At 49.6% G+C, this 15,965-nt stretch overlaps 1 protein-coding gene across 4 annotated transcripts in view; it reads left to right on the forward strand.

Annotated features, from left to right (window-relative positions):
* Mtcl1 (microtubule crosslinking factor 1) overlaps nucleotides 1-15,965 on the forward strand; it is a 111,084-nt gene that overhangs the window by 12,613 nt on the left and 82,506 nt on the right. The gene's annotated exons all lie outside the window — the stretch shown is intronic.

A 15,965-nucleotide genomic window follows, 5' to 3' on the forward strand; every position in this document is an offset into this window, starting at 1 on the left:
CATTTTCATTGTAGTCAAATAAAAAATAAATCACATAAACACACAGGTGCAAAGGAGATTATGGGACAAAGGCTGTAGGTTGCTTGCAAAGCCAAAAAAATTATTTGCTATCTGGCCTTTTACATAAAAGGCTTTGGAACTCTAATCCAAATTCATTTCCGATCGTTTCTGTTCAAGTGAGCTGAGCATTAATCCCTTCGGTGTGTCCAAATGTAGTGTATTATTGTAGAATTAAGCAGTAGCACCCTTCCCCACTCCCTACCCCCACCCCCCCCACCCTGACCCTACCCCCATCCCACCCCCACCCTGCCCCCACTCCACACCCCGCACCCACTCCCCACCCCACCCCCACCAATTTTTTTTCCTCTTCCAATGAGCTGGGAGTATATTTTCCCATCAAAAGTCTGTGAACATCTGGGTGTGGTGACTGATGCATTTTAGCCCTAGCACTTGGGAGGCTGAGGCAGGTGGATATCTACGAGTTCAAGGCCAGCCTGGTCCTACTTAGCCAGCTCTGAGCCGTCCAAGGCTACATAGTAAGACCCTGTCTCTAAACAGCAGCAACAAAATCCTCTGTAGATAGATACATGCTGCACACACACGCTCTCTTGCACACACACATGTCTGTACATTATTCAGCCAATATGGTTCAACACAGATATCTATGTATAGGCATAGATAGTTTCGAATGTTACGGAGTGATTATTATTCTAGCAAAGTAGCCTAAAAAAAAAAACACATTTCATTTGCATATGGCAGCGTAAATCCTGACGACTTTCTTCTTGACTTGGTTATAAGATGGAAGCTGAGTGTTTTCTTGGGACACACCCTGCTGCATACTGACAATGTGAGAATGTCCTGGGGAGGCCTGCTGACAGCCAGAAGTGGCAGTTCACATCTGGGTACATTTCTTGTTTCATTCCGTCATTCCCACCCAAATGTCCAACATCACACCTGGTTCAGGCGGGGTCCTGAGCTCTGGGGCTGATCTGGGGAACGTACACTGTAGTCCCCCAGGGTACCCAAGGCTTTCTTTCTGCAGAACACAAAACCACAGCAGAGCCATGGTTGTGGCCACATCTGCTACTGCCTTTGCTTCCGGTTTCTTTATCTCTCGTCTGTCTGGTTTTTCACTGTTGCCCCTCTGTGATGTGAGCTCCACTGAAAGGGGCGGGGCTTGTCCGTCTGGTTCACCGTGGGATCCTTGAGCCTGGATGGGGGCCTGGTGGGTGCCAAGGGAAGGAATGAATACAGAGATGAGAATATGAATACCAAGCCTGGGAGATCCCGGCTTGTTGGGGGTAGGGACGCGATGTTGCAACAGAGCGCAGGAGGCTAGTTTCTGAAAGTTTACTTTCATTGGAGTACAGCACACCCCTTAACTGCTGCCTGGTTCGTCTCCAGGCTGGGGGAGTATGCCCTCTAACCATGGATGTTTTGCCTCACTGTCACTGCTACCTTTTTTGGTGTGTTTGTTTGTTTGTTTTTTTTCTTTATTTTATTTTTTTTGGTTTTTTTGTAACAGTCCTGACTGTCCTGGAATTGTCTTTGTAGATCAGGCTGGCCTTGAACTCACTGAGATCCTCCTGCCTCTGCCTCCCAAGTGCTGGGATTAAAGGCGTGCGCCACCAATGCCCAGCTGCAGCAGTATTTTTCGTGAACTATTTTATACCCCTGGCTGGTTGAATCTGCTGGTGTGGAACACACGGATGCAGAAGACTACACACACACACACACACACACACGCACACAGGTGTGCATATTTAAAGCAAGGGCAGAGTCTGCATGTGTTTAAATGGATTGTGTGGGACTTGGAAGGGAGAAATGACTGCTGTTGTTTTCGCCGTGAAAAGTCACAGGAGGAAGCAGGGGTCGTCTTGGTGGTGCCCCATGCTGGCTCAGGTAGATGTGAGAAGGGATCAGCCCCTCCCTGTGGGTTTCAGTGACACAGAGGGGTGGCTCAGTTGAGATGGAATAAGCATTTCACCCCCAGGAGTTGCAGTCGACGGTCTGGTGGGACGATATTTTTATACCAAACTGCTACAGGATTACATAACATAACGCATAGGAGTCTCAGGAGGGTTAGACACTGGCAGAGGATGCTGGGCGAAGAGAACGATGGAGCCGGGGGATGTGGGGTCCCAAGGTGGTGGAAGAGAGGCTTCTGGGAAATGCCAGCTGTCCGCCCCCGGAGGTGGATTGTTTCCACCAAAGCTCAAAAGCACACAGTTGAGTTTGGCTCTGGTGAGCTGTGTTCTTCAGGGTTCACCTCTGACATTTTGTAGATGGATGCACGGTGACCTAAAAATGCACGGGCCTTTCCTACTCCTGAATAACAGAGTCCTTGTGTGGAGCGGCCTGGCCTCAGGTGACCTGAGCGTCCCGGCTGTGGTCCTTCAGTAAAGCTCCCTGATGTTCATATTTCAGGGGCTTGGTAGACACCACCAAACCCCAAATTTCCCATTACTCTAAGTCTCCTTCCGCCTCTCCTAGGGTCCTGTAGTTCCTAGGGCTTTTAGTGGTAACAATCACTACCCCTCCCTCCGCCCAGCTTCCGTGGTTTGCCACCAGCTTAGGACTCTGTTCTGCTTTTTCGGTGATAACTGGCTTTGCAAAATTTTTGTAATCAGGTGAGTAGTTTCCAGTAGTTATGGGAAAGGAAGGCCAGCTGCCTGTGGGTTTGGAATTGCTGTGGGGGTGACGGGTGTGTTTTGGAACCATGCAGACAGAGGTGGTGTGTGGTTTTACACCCCATGTGAATGTTCCAAATGCTATCGATTTATGTGCTTGAATTGGTTGGTTTTGTGTTACGTGAATTCTGACCTCTTTCAAAATGGTTTTCCTCCGTCATACTTTACCAGTATTTTGGGTGAAGGTGTGAGATGACAGTGTGCATTAGATATGCACAGCTCCTTTATCCCCCGGAGTTCTGACAGTCTTAAACAAACTTGCCCGGGCTCTCAGTTCTCCGACATCTTAACGTGACGCGGGTGACCAGTACTCACTACCTGGCCTGCTCTCTTTCTCTCCCCGCCCCCCCTTTCCCCACTCAGGATGCAGACTGTCAAAAGGGTGACAAAGGACTTCCCCCTCCGGTCCTCTTTAAATGACCACAGGTGTGTCTTGGGCAACTCACTTTCTCCGTTGATGGATGGGAAGGCAAGAGGGCTGACCTACCTGGCCGGGTCTCCTGGTTGCTCCCTGTGCTTGGATTGGTCAGGGTCCCTGCACCCAGGAGTAGACAGACCCTTTGCCTTGCTGCAGAGTTCAGGCTCTCATGAATTTCCCAGTGTCGTTTCTTCAGATCTACCGCAGTATCTCAGAAAGTGGAAGTGGGTGAATTTAGCTTAGCTTCCACCTTTCTTTTTCCTTTTTGGTGTTTTTTTTTTTTTGTTGTTTTTTTTTTTTTCTTTTGAGAAAGGATTTCTCTGCAAATCCTGGCTGTCATGGCAATCGCTTTATAGACCAGGCTGGCGGCCTCAAACTCAGAGATCCACCTGCCTCTGCTTCTCAAGCGCCGGGATTAAAGCCGCGCACCACCAACCAGGCCTGGCTAGCTTCCGCTTTTCAAAGATGGTCACCCTTATGCTTCTTCACTCTGCATTGACCCCCTCCCCCAAGTCTTTGAATATGGTTATGTGCTAGACACAAATAATAAGTAGCCAGAGTGGTTGACAATTTCTAAGGGCAGAGATGTCATCCCAGTGAATCGGTACTGTGGAAGGAGTGTTGAAAGACAAATTGAATGTCAGCCCCCACTGGTTTGGAGTTGTGATTTTGAGATTTGGGATGGTCGTAAAATAGAACGAGCGCTCTTGCCGGACCAGCGGTAGAAGAATGGATTTTGTGGCGTAGGAACAGGGAAAAGGAAGATGAGGGAAAAGCCTGGTGGATGGCGTTCAGGTTACTGTGAGCGGTCACGAAGAGGGCATTGTCACATCGGTGGGAACTGGCTTGCTCCTGTTGTTTGACTGTTGTGTCTCTCCTGGTTTCTCTGATGCTCAGACAGGCGTGCAGTTGGCGTGTGGTGCTCGGAACTCCAGCTGGAGAATTTTATTGCGGTTTGCTCTGGTTCCCTCGCTGAGCCTGTCGCAGGAGCTCTGTGCAAACAAGCGGCCCCATATATTTGATTTAATTGGAGTCACAAGAGCCACTCGAAGCCAGAGGGCTTTTGCAGGCCACCTTTTCCAGGCCCTGGATGTGATGTCATTGTGGGTGTGTGCTTACTTAGTCAGGGAGTGGTTAGATAGTATGCTCCTGTGTGCACAAGGGGCTGGCTGTTCCAAGTCTGGGTGGAGCTTTTCATGTAATTCCATTAGGCTGAAGTTTTGAAACTTAAGCTTCTCCCGAGGCAGGGAGAACATTTTATACATTCGATGTGCAAATGCAAAGGTTGGATGAAATCGTGTTTCTCTGTCTACAGAATGAATCTACGATATTTCCAGTCTCGTTCCGTTTGTTTTTTAATTGTTTTGCAGCCCATCCTTGTATTGCTACAGTTTGTAAAAGTGTATTCAATTCATTAATAGTGTTGCTTGAGTTCTTTGTATCCTTTATAATTTGGCCTTATTGTAACTGTAATTCAGGCTGTGTCAAACCCTTTATGTATTTTGAAGCTACATTTTAAAGTCTTAAGTAGGTTTAGAACTTTTGGGATAAATGATGCTCATCAGTTGGTATTGGCATTGTTACTCTAATTTCCTGTTTTTTGCTATTAAGTCTCAACTTTTCTCATTGTATCATCTCTAATGTATTTTATTGGCACTTGCTTGGGGTAGCTTTTCTGTGGTTCCTTTAGTTTCTGATTTTCTATGGTGACATTTTAGGATATTATTTTTTATGAATCAGAATGTAGCTTTGTTTTTTGAAATGATGTCTCAGAAGCACTTTTGATTTTGTTTTTTGTTTTTGTTTTTTGTTTTTTGTTTTTTTTTCGAGACAAGGTTTCTCTGTGGCTTTGGAGGCTGTCCTGGAACTCACTCTGTAGACCAGGCTGGCCTCGAACTCACAGAGATCCGCCTGCCTCTGCCTCCCAAGTGCTGGGATTAAAGGCGTGTGCCACCAACGCCCGGCTCAGAAGCACTTTTGAACCAATGAATTAATTCATTTATGTCATTGTGACTGTTAATAAATGTATCGATTCATTCTGATCATTGTATTTTGTCCTCTTTGTTTTCCATGCATTTTTTTGTTTGTTTTCTTAAGTGTTGCCTTTTCTTTGAGTTTTTTGATTCTTGTGTTTTCTCTCTCAGTTGGGACACTAAACATTCTATTTCTGTTGTTAATGTGACTCAGATATTTCACATGCAGTGTTTGACTTGAAGTTTAAAATTATTACGCTGCTTCTTTTCCAAGTAAGACGCACATCTCTTACAGAGCTAATCCACTCTTCCCTGTCATTGTCGTTTTTAGTTTCATCTTTTCAAAATCACCCCCTCTTAGTTGACCTACCCAACAGTAACACTTATTTTCATTAGTAAGTATGTTTGTTGGCTTGTTCCTTTTCTTTCCTTCTCTTTGTCATGCTTGTGTGTGTTGTGTGCATGTTTGTGTGTGTGTGTGTCTGGTCTTGTGTGTGATTCATGTGTGCACCAGTCCTGTTGTGTCTAGGGGACATTCCTTGGGTCAGTTGCCCTCTCTGGCCCCTGCGGTCTCTTTTGCCTCACCCTCTAATAGATCCCTGATCTCTGAGGTGGGGGGTTTGACAAGGACATCATTTAGAACTGAGCTCCAAAGTTTCTCACTGCCTGAATGTTGTCCAATTGTGGTGCCTGCGTTTATTCCCATCTCCTGAGAGAAGAAACTTCTCTGATGAGGGTCGAGAGACACTCTGCTCAGTGGGCATATGAGTATGTTGTTAGGAGTCATTTTTATTGCTATCTTCCTTTAGCAGAAAATAGTATTAGGGTTTCCTCTAGGCCCCCAGGCCCATGACCTATCTCCTCCTACTTTATCGGTATTGGTATGGGTTCCATCTCTTGAGAAGGCCTTCAACCCAACCCAACAGTGTTGGTTACTCCATAACATTTGTGCCATTATTACACCAGTACGGTTTGCTGGTGTAGGTCACAGGGTTTACATCTATGTGACACCAAGGGTTCCTTTTCTCCTCTGGTAGTGTGCAAAGTACCTTCCAGCGCCATGAATGCCGGTCATCAGTGGTGGAGTTTCTGATTGGGCACCAACTCAGCTTCTGTGTGTTTGATGAGGTACTCAAGTTCTTCAGCAGCAGGGCGTTGGCGTCAGGTTGCAGAGAGCAGCCCATAGCCTAGCTATTGACTAGATGCAGCTCTTCATTCCCGCCTGCTGCAGAGTGGCATGTGTGAATACGGCTGTCAACCTGCATGCGTGTAGACCCCATCCTCTTAGCACTTGAAGAGATGGTTTTCGCTTCCAGGCTCCTGAGCAGGACCTCTCTGTCCTCCCAAGGGATTTTTAGTTTTCCTTCCGTGTCATGTGTGCAAGCCCCTGTCTCCGAGGAGCTAGAAAGTCTGCTGTCGTCACCAGATGTGCCCTGTGCCAGCGGCTTCTCATTCCTGACACTGGAGAAGTCTTGTCTTATTCCCCAAGTTCAGTTAAATAGAAACTTTTGCTTGTTGTGTTTTATTGAGCATTTTAGCTCTATGTTGGGAAGAAAGGTCACAGTAACCTGACACACTGTGTTGCCTAAACTGAGTGTAACCACAGGGGTCCGGGGACATTCTCTGGGCAGCAGCTTTGGAGCTTCAAGTGGCGCTCTTGTCTCGGCTGTGGGTCTACTGACCGAGTGGCTGTGGGTCTGCTCACCCCTCGGCTGTGGTTCTGGTTCACTGCCCGGCTGTGGGTCTGCTCACCCTTGGGCTGTGGGTCTGCTCACCCCTCGGCTGTCGGCTGTGGGTCTGCTCAACCCTCGGCTGTGGGTCTGCTCACCCCTCGGCTGTGGGTCTGCTCACCCCTCGGCTGTCGGCTGTGGGTCTGCTCACCCCTCGGCTGTGGGTCTGCTCACCCCTCGGCTGTGGGTCTGCTCACCCCTCGGCTGTGGGTCTGCTCACCCCTCGGCTGTGGGTCTGCTCACCCCTCGGCTGTGGGTCTGCACCCTTCCTCCCCTCACTGTCATATTCAGCGCCCACCGTGCTCAGGGCTTTGTCCTCCTGGTTCCTGCTGTGTCATAGCTTCTACTCTCTGCTTGCCCCTTGGCATCTAGTCTTCTGAACTAGGACTTTGTTTATGTGCCATTATATTCAGACCGTCCGACAGCCAGGGCGTCCGCAAGTGCAGGTACATAAAAATAATAAATAACTGTTGTCCTACAGTGCAGTAAACCTCATCACTGGTGTTTTCAGACTTCATGGCTCCCCTAGGAAACAAAGATTTGCTTGGGGAAGGCGTAAAATTGTCCTTGGGGAAGGCGTAAAATTCTCCGTGGGCAGAATCTTACAGTGGCCCCACTCCTTAGGACACCGGCTATGTTTTGGGTCAGAGCTTCGTGCCTGGCTCATAACCTGGTAAGTCCGAGTGCAGGCACACTGCAGTCACTCAGGACAGCTGTGAAGGAATCAAGCGGTCTCTGGTTTCACTCACAGGTCACTGGATGGCTTCATGGGGGAGTGGGTGGCGGGAGTGAGTGGCGGGAGTGGGTGGGGGAGACTCCAGCTAAGGTATAGGAAGGAGAAGGAATCTGGTGACTTAAGTGATGTCCCAGTTGTGTGTTCTGCTAAGGTAGTAATGGAACAGAATGGGTTGGAGAGAGGGAGGGAGATGAATTAATGGTGTCTGGTTAAGTCCTAAATGCTGGAACTTGAGAAGAGCTGGTCTGTGGTGTCTGTCTGTCTCTGTGTCTCTGGCTTGTGGGTGTGTGAGTGTGTCTATCTTATGTGTGTGTGTGTCTGTCTTTATCTTGTGTGTGTGTGTGTGTCTGTCTGTCTGTCTGTATCGTGTGTGTGTGTGTGTGTGTGTGTGTGTGTGTGTGTGTGTGTCTGTCTGTCTGTCTGTCTGTATCTCTGAAAAAAAAAACTTGAGATAGCTGACTTACAAGAAGGAAGATTTACCTTGATTCTTAGAGACATCAGCCCGTGGTCCTCTGAGGCCTGTGATGAAGTGAAATTTGTGGAAAACTGACGTGTGAGCCGGGACACAGCTGTTCAGTCTGTGGTGGTCAAGAGGCAGAGACTGGCACTCTCATGGCCTCTCCAAGGGCACGCCTTCCTGAAGGTTCCACCATTTGCCAGGAGCTCCACAGGCTCCAAACACATCTTCAGCATGTTGGCTTTTGCTTTTTTAGGACTTTCATAGTGCCAGGTCTGTTGAGCATCCAAGCCCGAAGGATTCCTAGGGAGTTGTGCCCACCCCCTCTCGGCAAAGCAGAGAAGCCCAGGGCTAGGCGCTCTCAGCGGTCTGCAGGATTGATGCAGCAAGGAGCGGGGCTCCCCTGAGTCGACCCTTCTCCTCCTCCTCTGAAGCTTCCTTGAGTATCTTCATCGGAGCTAGGAGAGGCCAGTGACTAGCGCCAGGACCCCGTCAAGGCAGGGAGAGCAGTAGGCGGCTCAGGTCTGCCATCAGGTAGCTGCAGAAAGGTAACTGTGCCTTTGACCCACTGATGCTTCTCTATGTAATTAATTTCTATTTTTAGAAGTACCTATGCTGTTTCATCTAATGAGAACATCGCAGGAGGAAGGAAGGAAGGTTTTCCTTCCAGGGGAGCGAGTGGGGATCTCTACCCGTCTCAGTATCTTGCTCCTCGCCCAGGCCGCCCAGGTTTGTGCCTTCTTCTGCTCCTGACCACCCGTCTGCCAGCAATCTTGAGCATTCTTTAAGACTCTCCTGGAGACGCCAGCTCCCCACAGAAGCTGTCTGTAACATTCCAAACCCTGAACAGATGTTTCCATGTGATGAAGCTATTAAGTGATTATTGTGGAAAACTTGAGGAATGAAACTCTTTGCCTGGAACTGGAAGTAGCGTACAGTTCTGCAGGGTCGGGGTGAGGTACAGTGTCACTTAACAAATCACATGGCTTGTTGCTGTTCGAGAAGTGTTCCTTTTCCTTGGGGCTCACAGGAAACAGGAGTAGACGAGGTGAACAAACCCCGTGGGGGGTGGGGGGTCACTGGAAAGGTCAGGGTGCATGAGGACCGTGGAGAGTGAGCTGCAGAAGTGTCAAGGTCTCCCTCAGCGAGGACGCAGCCCGGCTTTTGAAAGTACAGTCGCTGTCCTACCCTACCTGAGGCTCCACGTCCCAGCGTTTCCACCGTGACTGAAAATATAAAGTGGAAACCCCAGAAGTAGATAATGCAGGTATTTTTTATTCCAGTGTGTTGTCCCTTATTATTTTGCTAATCTCTTGCTGTGACAGACTTGTAAATCAAACTGTGATAGGTGTGATGTAGTCCCACAGAATCCGAAGGGAGTTTCTGAACCATCCGCCCTTGCCTGTGCACGCACATAGGCATGTGGGGGATCTCTTCACAGACCGAGGCGACGACGGTGTCGTTGGGTACTACCGTCACTTGGGACCGCCTCCCCGTAGGTGGCAGACGCAGTCAGCGACGGACCACGTGTGTACAGCTTGCTTGTTTTCTCCGTACATCCCTTCCTGGCTCATCTAATCTAAAACCTTTGGGCTCTCCGAGGGGGGGAGGGTATGTGGTGCTGAGAGGACGGGTGTTTGGGGTCCTCTGTGTTCGCTCAAGGCAGTTGGCCAAGGAGACGGCAGGCTTTATCCTCCACCTTTGGGGAGCAGGGGCAAGGAGCGAGTTAATCCGACTCAGGGTGTGGCCGAGTGGAAAGCCTGCCTAACACTGGGGGGGAGATGGTCATTCCATTCCATCATTGGAAGAGAAGACAAAGGTCAGGTTATCAAGAGCCAGTGCTGTGACCAAGCACGCCTTTGTAGCGAAGCCTTCTGTGACTCCAAAACAGAGAGCGTGTAAGGGCACAGCAAGCCTCGTGTCCCCAGACCGCGCTCCAGGCAGCTTTCCCAGCTGGTCATGCCTGAGCCACACCCTTCTATAGCAACGTGGTTAAAGCAGGAGTAAAGCTTCCCTTTGACTTCCATGAGCAATGGCAGCAAATGACTGAGTCCCGAGTGGCGAGAGCGTCTCATTTTAGCCAAGTTGGACAGATGCTTCAGGTAGTCTGGGATCTGACCTTTTCAGCTGGTGTCTAAGGACCAGGAAGCCTTACAGAGCTCAGAGTTCTCTGATGCTTTCTGTCTCAAGCATCAGCGCTGAGTTTTATTATAGCACTCCAACCTGGCCCCACTTGTCCCCCACCTGGACCCACCTGACTCCCACCTGACCCCCACCTGACCCCCACCTGACTTCCACCTGGTCCCACCTGACCCCCACCTGGCTCCACCTGACTCCCACCTGACCCCCACCTGACTCCCACCTGACTCCCACCTGACTCCCACCTGACCCCCACCTGACTTCCACCTGACTCCCACCTGACCCCCACCTGACCCCCACCTGGTCCCCACCTGGCTCCACCTGGCCCCCACCTGACCCCCACCTGGCCCCCACCTGGCCCCCACCTGACCCCCACCTGACCCCCACCTGGCCCCCACCTGGCCCCCACCTGACCCCCACCTGACCCCCACCTGGCTCCACCTGGCCCCCACCTGACCCCCACCTGGCCCCCACCTGGCCCTACCTGCCGACTTGACCCCACCTGGACCCACATGGTCTTGGATAATGGATCACTGTGAGAACACCTCACACGTTTGTCTTAGAAGCAGTCTGCTTTGAGTTAGCATCGAGGGCAAAGAAGGCAGTTATGTCCCCACCCCACGGGCTATCATATGGAGTTGTGTGCTTGTGTCTGTGGAAACATGAGGTCTTATTTCTCTGGGGTAGACACCCAACCCAATCCTGGGGTGTATAGGATTTGCATGTTCAACTCTGGAAAGAAAGTTCTCAGAGTGGCTCTCCCCACTGTTGGTGATGCTCAGGCATTCCAAGGTCTCCACTGTAGTGCCGTATTACTTATGATTTATTAAAGCTTGCCTGAGGATTCAGAAAAGCAAAGCCACCACCACACTTTACCTCCTTAGCGGCTCAGCAGAGAAGAGAGCGATTTCCTGTTTCTCCCTGCGTATACCCTGTTTCTGCCCTGCAACCTCACTTCCTGCCTGTCTGTACAGACCTCCAGACCTCTATGGTTAGCTAGTGGTAAGCTCCATTCTCTGACCTTCAGGCAGGCTTTCTTTGTACAAGCAAGATGTCACCACACTCACAAGCATAGACAATACTGTTGTTTTGTTTTGAGACAGCTCTGGCTGTCCTGGAACTCACTGTATAGACCAGGCTGGCCTCGAACTCACAGAGATCCTCCCGCCTCTCCCTCCCGAGTGCTGGGACTAGAGCTACGCAACATCCACTGTTTTCAATAGGTGATCTCTCACATTGGTTCTGACTTGCATTCTCTGTGGCTGATGACGGCAGGCATGTTTTCTCGTGCTGTTTGCCGGCTGTGTCTCGTTTGAGAAGATGTCTCTGTGTGTTTCTTTCACTGGGTTTTGCATTTGGAGAGTTTATTTTACTGTTGCATTTCTGAGAGTTCTTGTGTTCCAGACACCGTCCTTTGCCAGACGCAGTTCACAGGCTCTCCGTCTTGGTAGTTTGTCTTCTCGTCCTCTCCACAGGGGTCTTACTCAGCCTAAGCTCTTCATTTCATGTCTGATGAGGCCTGGTTTATAGATGTCTCCTTTTATGGTCACAGTTTTAAGAACTTTAGCAGCTGAAGTCCTAGCTTTAGACGGAATGTTTTCTGTCTCCCTCCTTCCCCCATCTTTAAGATTTTGTAGTTTCACATTAGGTTCACAATTCAGTTGAAGTTACGTTCTCTGTATAAGATATGGACTAGATTCTGGGCTTTGTTTTAAATGTTTGCTCTGTTTTTTTTTTTTTTTTCCTGTACTGATGGCTGCCAGTTTCCCCAGCGCTACGCAAATATGGGAATGACTCCTCTCCTCCATTTGGATTTCTTTTTGGTGTTTTGTCAAAAAATTAGCTGGCATGGTGGCGGGCGGCGCACACCTTTAACCCTAGCACTCAGGTGGCAGAGGCGGGCAGATCTCTGAGGGTTGGAAGTCAGCCTAGTCCACAAAGTTGAGTTCCAGGCCAGCCAGAGCTACATACTGAGCCTTTCTCAAAAACAAAACAAAACAAAACAAAAACAGCCCAAAAAATTAGCTGTGGGCATATATTTGTGCGGTTCTGTTTCCTAGTTCTCTGCAAAACTGAGCAGGCTTGGTTCTTCATCTCCATAGCAAATGCTCTCTTGATGTTGTCTAGGCCGGCCATTGGTGTGGTTTGTCTGATCCCTCATTGGACTCTTGGACCATCAATCACATCTTTGCCTTGTGGTATTTATATGCTTGTATCCCACCCCTCATTAAAAAATTGTTACTTTTGAGCTGGGAGGTGGTGGCGCACGCCTTTAGTCCCAGCACTCAGGAGGCAGAGGCAGGCGGATCTCTGTGAGTTCAAGACCAGCCTGGTCTACAGAACGAATCCCAGGACAGCCAGGGCTACACTGAGGGACCCAGTCTCAAAAAACAAAGCAACAACAAATTATTTCTCTTGCTCAAGAAAGCGCCTTGTCATTATTTAAAAATCTCTTCCTAAGGAGTTTATGGTTCTGTAAATGATTACCCCAGCACAATTCAGGAGTGCCAGTAATCTACTGTAGGGTTTTTGGCAATGGTGATAAAAGCTTCATGTCTGGCCAGTGGTGAGCAAAGCTGCTCTTGCTCCTAAGGTCCCCGAGCATGCAGCCAAGCCCCACTGGGGTCACGCTGTGCCAAGTTGGCCTGTGAGCTGGTGGAGCCTCCCCCACAGCACCGAGGTGCCCCAGCAGCCTGGCGGCTTCTCAAGGCAACGACAGTACCTTTTGGATTGCCTGCATCAATCAGAGAGTCGGTGTGGTCTACAGACTTTCCAAGGTCTTTGGGCTCCAGTCACCTCTTCCTTTCCCCGCCCCAGCTCCCTTTAATGAGGATCTTTGATAATAGGAGGCAACATTTCCACACGGTATCTATTGATCCTTGGGCATCAGAACCAGCAAAATAGCCGTGTTCTGGTTGCTTTTTAAAAGAGTAGTTGCCACAAGCCAGGCATGGTCGTGTGCACCTTTAATCCCAGCACTGGGGGAGGCAGTGTCAGTGGGATTTTTGTCACTTCCAGGACAGTCTGGTCTCTATAATAGAGTCTGAGGTTAGCCAGAGCTGCACAGTAAGAACCTGCCTCGATATATGTTGGCTTCTGACCTAGAGATGAGCTTTGGGGAGCAGACAGCTTACTTTCCCTCTCTCTTAATTCATGCAGCTTGGTTCACCGTGTCAACGAAGGAATTTCACGTGGGGGCTCTAGGTTGTGCTTGCTTGTGACCCACAGCAGTTTGGCTGGGCTCAGGGCATGTGGGGGTGCGGGGGTGCCCACCTGATGGTCAGCATCAGCGTACAGATTCTCGGCTCATCTCTGGGTGCTGATGTGAGCGGTTGTCCAGGCAGAACCGTGTGGACTTATAAAACACCTGCTTGTGTTTACCATTCTGAGCATCCGGGGTAGACAGTCTGTGGTTGGTTCCCCATGGCCTTGGGCTTCGGCTCTTCCAGTGGGCGGGTGTTTGGGGGAGCCTTGGGGGGTGTTACGGGCACTTGGTGTTCCTCTAGGGGGCTGCCAGACAACCTCAGTCGTGGAGACACTTGGAGGTTTGTGTGTGTGTGTGTGTGTGTGTGTGTATTCACACAGGTAGCATTGTTGTTTTCTCATGCATGAGGGGATTATAAACCAATTGCTGAGAAAAGTCTTCCGCTGATTAATCATTTTAAAATACAAGGGACATGGAAATTCAAAGGTGTAATTGTACGTCACAGGACCCTGTGACTTTGAGTGATGGAGAGCACATCAGCCCTCTAGCATCCCTGTGGGAGGGAGAGCTGGAAGGTTCCTTCTCCCCAGTGAACCTGAGTCACTATGGGGGTGTGACCAGGCTATTTGCCTTTAGTTTTGAAGGCATGCCAAGCATTTCCCGTCTGTTTTCAGGGGTTGGAATGTAGGCATTTTGGGGGGCAAGGTTACTGGGCTTCTTTGTAAACAAATACTGTCTATGTGATCACGAGGTATTGAGGCTCACGTGTCATGGAGTCCCCGGGAGACATCATGGCGTGCATGTGCATGAGGGGGTGGTTGTAGGAGGAATTCGTTCCGAGTTATCTTCTTAGAACAGGCTTGCTCAGCCTCTGAGTGCATGATGTCTTGGATGGGTAACTCTTTGTGGCAGGAGCTGTCCCTATGGGGTGTCAGGCGGCCAATGGCATCTCTAGTCCCTTCTCACTAGATGCTATCAGGGCTGCCACAGCTCCAAGTTTTGGACCGTCAAAAATGTCTGCAGATATTGCTCAGTGTCTTAGGCCAGGGGTGGGGTCAGCTGCTCCTGTGGAGAGCTATTGGCTGAGACAAGTACATGCAAAAACCATGCTGTCCATGTGCATTTACCATCAACCGGGGTGTGAGTGGGATGGGATGGGACCCCCCCGGGGGGGGGGGGTAGGGGGAGCTGTTGGTTCTTTCCTCTTGAAGGGCTTGTCTGCTGTGACTGAGGTGGCTGAACAGGGCTCAGTCTTTGTTCTTATTTGCAGGCTTACTTCTGGTCTCACATCTTACCTCTCAGCTTTCCTGTGGAGCCTGAAATCTTAGTAATTGTGCATTTTCTCAGGGGTGGGGCCGGCCTTTGGTTTCTTGTTTTTGTTTGTTTTGTTTTGTTTAAAGTCAGCTAGATGAGCAGCAGGTAGCAAGCTCTTGGGCCCCGTGCTCTCGACTCTGGCTAAGCCTTGAAGGTGCCTGTGATTTGTCCTTAGGAAGATTATGTATGACATAGTCTGAGGGACATCCTTGGCCTTGTTGCTACCGTAGCATGGGTTTCTTGGGTGGGGAAAAAATGTAAAATGCCCATGAAGGGTTGAGTCCTTAGGCCCCACGCTGTTTGCCCCTGATTGCGTATCAGAACCCCTGGGCATCTTTGAGGACCCCTGATATCCGGACCACACCCAGGCCTAACGTGGGACCAGACATCTGTGGATTTCACCGTTACCCAGATTGTTGGGGTTTAACATGGTGTACGACTTCATAGGTGCATAACTTCCTCTTTGTAGTTAAGTGTGTCCCACCTGAGGGGAAGTGCAGGGTTAGAGTCAAGAAGGGTAAAGTAAGAGTTGTCCCTCACTGGTGCTTTATGTGGTGAGGTTTTATTTGGAGTGGCTTTGCTTAGGCAAGTGACCTCTTTGCATCAAAGAGGAGCCCCAGACACAGCTAAGGATATGTAATTACTCTAGTGAGTTAGTAAGTGCAGTCTTGGGTTTTCCACTTTTATGACTTCTCAGGTTGTAAAGAACAGCAATGCGATCGCCATCGGTTTCCTTTCCACTAATTACAAATCGGAGGCCAGATTTTAGCGTACAGGAAGGTGACCTGCGTCTGAAGGTCGTTCGAAACCAACACTCATCACACTTGAGTCCACTCTCTCCCTCCCCCGTCTTGGTCTTTTCCTTCTCTGCCCCGCCCCCTGGAGTAGTTCCTGCCGGTTGGTTGTATGCTGGCCTGTCATTCCAGGTGAAATGTGACAGTACTGGAACTGGTTACAAAGTAGTCAGTCGCCTCCGCCTCCTTCCTTAAGAATCTCATCAGGCCAGACGTGGTGGTGGCGCTCCTTTAATTCTAGCAGTCGGAAGGCAGAGGCAGGGGGATCTCTGTAAGCTCTAGGCTAGCTGGGTCTACATAGTTCCAGGAAAGCTAGGGCTATGTAGAGACACACCCCAAAAAAGGAGAGTGTTTCAAAACATAGTTTCTCTGTGTAGCCCTGGCTGTCCTGGAACTCATAGAGACCACTTGCCTCTGGGATTAAACGTTTGGCCCACCACGCCCGGTCTGAGAGACTCGTTCTTCTAAAAAAAAAAAAACCCTAAGTTGTCATATCAGGGCAGCAGGAT

This window comes from Mesocricetus auratus, unplaced genomic scaffold (genome assembly GCF_017639785.1).
Source record: "Mesocricetus auratus isolate SY011 unplaced genomic scaffold, BCM_Maur_2.0 Super-Scaffold_100010, whole genome shotgun sequence".
In the NCBI taxonomy this organism is placed as follows: domain Eukaryota; kingdom Metazoa; phylum Chordata; class Mammalia; order Rodentia; family Cricetidae; genus Mesocricetus; species Mesocricetus auratus.